A 5112-nucleotide genomic window follows, 5' to 3' on the forward strand; every position below is an offset into this window, starting at 1 on the left:
TTATAAGAAATTGTTTTGCTTTGATTTCTATCTAAGACAGGAAAGCGACCACTTTAACATGTATTCAAGATGATTACATCTGGGTTGTATAGAGCAGTTAGTATTGTCTTTGTATTTTATTAAATGGGCCAATGAGAGAGGAATTGAGTTAAATGAAATAATTTAGATTCGCTGTATATGTAAAATTCCGTACTGAAAATCTTGAGAGATTCAAGAGACAAATTTTAAACAAAACTGTAATATCATTTCCTGATTTCAGAATAGAATTTTATAGAAAATAAATTACTTTCCAGGGTCATTTCTCCATCTTAGATAACAGGATCAATGATCATTTATTATGTGAAAATTAGGGTATTTTTAAACCTTCCTTTCTGTGTCCAGTACTTGAGTCAGTATTTCATTATCAATAGCAATTTGTTTCGTTTTTAGAGGGAATTATTGCCAAATATAGATATTCTCATCTCTTATTCAAATGGCCAGAAATGGAACCTCTTGTTTTGCAAGGGACAGTGAGGCTATTTTGGTCCATATGAAATTATGACAAGCAGAAGGCTTCTGTCTTTACCTACCTTAACTCATTTTAATCACTTTGATGACTGTAAAGTCATTTAAAGCAGTTAACTGCATTGCTCATGGTAAAGGTTTTGCAATTTAATAGCATGATGTATAGGTTGGATTTGTGAAGTAAGGTATTAGAGATTGAAATCAATGGAGATTAACTTTTGTATTAAGGGAAACAAAAGCTCACTGACTCTGAGAAAGAAAAAAGGAAACAAGGCAAATGAACTCCCATTTATAGATTTGTTTCCAAGATTCAGGCTTTTCCAGAATCTTTTTCTTTTATTTGAGACCAAGTCTGGCTCTGTCACCCAGGCTGGAGTGCAGGGCAGTGGCTCAGTCTCGGCTCACCTCAATCTCCACCTCCTGGGTTCAAGCAATTCTCCTGCCTCAGCCTCCAGAGTACCTGGGATTACAGGCACACGCCACCACTCCCAGCTAAGTTTTGTATTTTTAGTAGAGATGAGGTTTCACCATGTTGGCCAGATCGGTCTCAAACTCCTGACCTCAAGCAATCTGCCCGCCTTGGCCTCCCAAAGTGCTGGGATTACAGGTGTGAGCCACAGCCCCTGACCTCAGAATCTTCTTCTATAGAAAATTAGTGGAGATGAGACCATGTTCTCATCCCTTTAGAAAAGTAATGTGTATTGAATGTTAAGTTCAATAAAGAAAACTAGCATAGTCAGACATATATAGCTATAATGCTAGTGTCTTCTTAGTTTGAGCTTCAATTAGTTCTACGTCATTCCATTAATAATTTTGACATTTCTCAGATTATGGAAACAACATGTAATAATTCAAAAAATTATAAAAAATTTACAAAACAAAACTAACCCAGTATTCCACCATCAATACATAACCATTTGATGTATTTAGATATTATATAGCTATTCATGGATTATGTGGCTTGTGAAGATTTTATGATACTTCATTACTGAACATTTTACTATTAAATGTTTTCATAAAACATTTTTCAAAATTGGAAACTTGTATTTTTTTACTTTATCATAAATTAATCACTACTTACATTTACTTTATACATTGTTACCAGAAAGGGGGCTGAATCCAGATCCCAAAAGAGGGTTCATGGATCTCATGCAAGAAAGAATTTGGGGAGTCCATAAAGTGAAAGCAAGTTTATTAGAGAAATAAAGAAACAAAAGAATGGCTACTCCATAGGCAGAGCAGCTTGAGGGCTATGGGTTGGCTATTTCATGGTTATTTATTGATCATAAGTGCAACGAGGGTGGATTATTAATGAGTTTTCCAGGGAAGAGGCTGACTCTTCTGGAACTAAGGGTTCCATTTCCATTGACAGCATATAGGGTAACTTCCAGATGTTGCCATGGCATTTATAAACCATTGTGTTCCGTCTTGCTCTGTTGCCCAGGCTAGAGTGCAGTGGCACCAACTCAGCTCACTACAACTTCTGCTTCCTGGGTTCAGGCGATCCTCCTGCCTCAGCCTCCCCGAGTGGCTAGTACTACAGGCGTGTACCACCATGCCAGGCTAACTTTTTTGTATTTTTAGTAGAGACGAGGTTTCGCCATTTTCGCCAGGCTGGTCTCAAACTCCTGACCTCAGGTCATCTGCCTGCCTCAGCCTCCCAAAGCGCTGGGATTACAGACATGAGCCACTGTGCCTGACCTTGGCAAGTTTTGATGGGCTTCTTTATATCAGCAAAATCTTTGTGACCTGTATCTTGTACTGACCTTCTATCTCAAACTGTGTCTGAGAATGCCTAAACTCCAGGGAATGCAGCCTAGCAGGTCTCCTTCTCATTTTACCCAGCCCCTATTTAAGATGGAGTTGCTCTTGTTCAAACGCCTCTGACACTATTTTAAAAATAATAAAGCAAAATGTAATCACTGTAGAAATCATTAATATATGGAAAAAAATAAAACATATATTTTTCAAAACAGTAAAACTGTTAGCTGTGTGTGTGTGTTGTAGGATATCTAAAGGAAATTTTATCTAAAGTACCAATCCATGGGTCAACATTCCAACGTGAAGCGAGAGACCATGATGCTGAGTTTACAAGGAAGGTGTTCAAAGACCATTACAAGTCTTTTAACCCCTCACCCACACATCAAAGGAAATTAAGTTCAGAGGATGAAGATTAGAGCAGGGTTATTATACTGTTGGAGTTATTAAGGTTAATTAAAAAAATATGCAGGTGTGCTATGAGACCTACATTCCCAAATAGAAGAGATAGTTGTTTTTCTTTCCCTTTCTTCTCTTTTGACCTCAAGTCCAAAAGAGAAGTACAATAGTTTTTCTGGTGTCTGACTCCTGCCTAGGAAGTCTAATTCAGAAGGATTGTTTGCTGTAATCCCAGCACTTTGGGAGGCCAAGGCGGGTGGATCACGAGGTCAGGAGATCGAGACCATCCTGGCTAACAAGGTGAAACTTCGTCTCTTCTAAAAATACAAAAAAATTAGCCGGGCGTGGTGGCGGGCACCTGTAGTCTCAGCTACTTGGGAGGCTGAGGCAGGAGAATGGTGTGAACCTGGGAGGCAGAGCTTGCAGTGAGCAGAGATCATGCCACTGCACTCCAGCCTGGGGGACAGGGCAAGACTCCGTCTCAAACAAAAAAAAAAAAAAAGAAAGATTGTTCGGTTAGGTGTTGATGGTGAAGCAAACAGAGAGATACCTGTTTCAGGACTATCCTTTCAGCTTGTTAGGGAAAAGATTATGTTAACATATATTGGACTGAGTATTATCAAATCTGGTCAATAAAAACATAGGTGCCCAGTAAAATTTGAATTTCAGATAAACAATGAATGTGTTTGTGATAAATATGATGTGTAATAGTTGAGATATAGTTATACTAATAATTATTTCTTGCTCATTTAAATTTCAGATTTAAGTATTTGTCCTGAATATATCTGTCAGCTCTACTTAGAGTACATGAGGGCCATTTGTGATAGAGATCCATAGTGAGGTAGTGTTGGAGCCTGTCCAAGGAGGTTCTGAGAGGGATAAACAGACTCAGTAGAAACAAGCTGAAAGCACTACTAGACGTCCATGGGCTGACCCAGGAATAAACAACTCATGAGACTTGACCTGCCATTATCATTAACAAAAGAAAGGTTCTACAAGCCAGGGACATCCAATACTATGGAGAGCAATGGTTGGCTCTCTGGAAATCCCATGAAGATGCTTAGGTCAGTACTCTATTGTAACTCTGTGAGTAAGAAAAAGGTAGTATGCCATTTTCTTCGTAAAACTGATATGATAATAGTACACACAACAAGGATCATGCAGTTTTTCACATTTTAAAATATTAAAAGTTTCATTTCCAGCCTAATTTGTATACAAACATTAAACAAATATATGTATGTATGCATACATACATAGCAGTCCTCAAAGACATAAAAGAAATGGTGTAGCCATCTGTAAATGAAGATTGTAATCATACTAATGATAGCTTAATCAACTGTTCTCAGGAAATTCCAGGGAAATAAAAATCTCTTTTTAAATAGGTAAACAGAGACACAACACATCAGGTTAATTGGAAATCATAGTTATTTATTCTTCAAACCCTTCTTCAGTTAAAATACCTTAGATAACTCCCTCAATAGTTTCTCAGTTTAGGGCAGACTCACCCACTGATTATATAGTTGGCTGGTGATATTGTCTATACCACTAGAATAACATTTATTAGGCTGTGTTCATGGTAACTTCATAGGGAGTTTTTAATAGGAGTTAGAAATGGTTATAAAGTTCTGGTGATGTATGATTTTCATTTTAAAAAATGAGTAAAAATTATTCAGGCCAAAACAAAGGACATTTTAAGTCAAGGGAACAGAAATTGCAGAGACACAGAGTATTAAAGGAAAACATTAATCAGAAAACGTTAAGATGGTCATTGCAGTTGAACCACAGGCTGACTTGCCAGGTAGTTAAGAGATATGAGATAATGTAAGATCACATTGTGGAGAGCTTTTGTGCAGGATGATTACTTGTATATTTAATCTCAAATATGGTGCAGTGCCCAGTGACAGTTTCAGAAGAGTTACATAACCAAATTTGTTTTAACAATATTACACTGATTATTGCATAGAGAAAAATGCCAGAAATTGATAACTAGTGGCCCTTATTCTTTATTAGGCCATGTTCTGTTTGATCGTTGCTGCATTTTAAAAGATAATGTGAAGGGGGAAAAGTTGAAAGCATTCCCTCTGAGAACTGGAACAAGACAAGGATTCCCCACTCTCACCAGTCATCTTCAACATATGCTCGAAGTCCTAGCCAGAGCAATGAGACAAGAGAAAGAAATAAAGGGCATCCAAATGGGTAAAGAGGAAGTAATACTGTCGCTGTTTGCTGATAATGATTGTTTATCTAGAACACCCTAAAGAGTCCTCCAGAAAGTTCCTAGAACTGATAAAAGAATTCAGCAAAATTTCCAGATACAAAATTAATGTACAGAAATCAGTAGCTCTTCTATATACCAACAGCGAGCAAGCTAAGAATCAAATCAAAACTTAACTCAAATAAAATACTTAGGAATATACATAACCAAGGAGGTGAAAGACCTCTGCAAGGAAA

This window comes from Papio anubis, chromosome 7 (genome assembly GCF_008728515.1).
Source record: "Papio anubis isolate 15944 chromosome 7, Panubis1.0, whole genome shotgun sequence".
NCBI classification, from domain to species: Eukaryota; Metazoa; Chordata; class Mammalia; order Primates; family Cercopithecidae; genus Papio; species Papio anubis.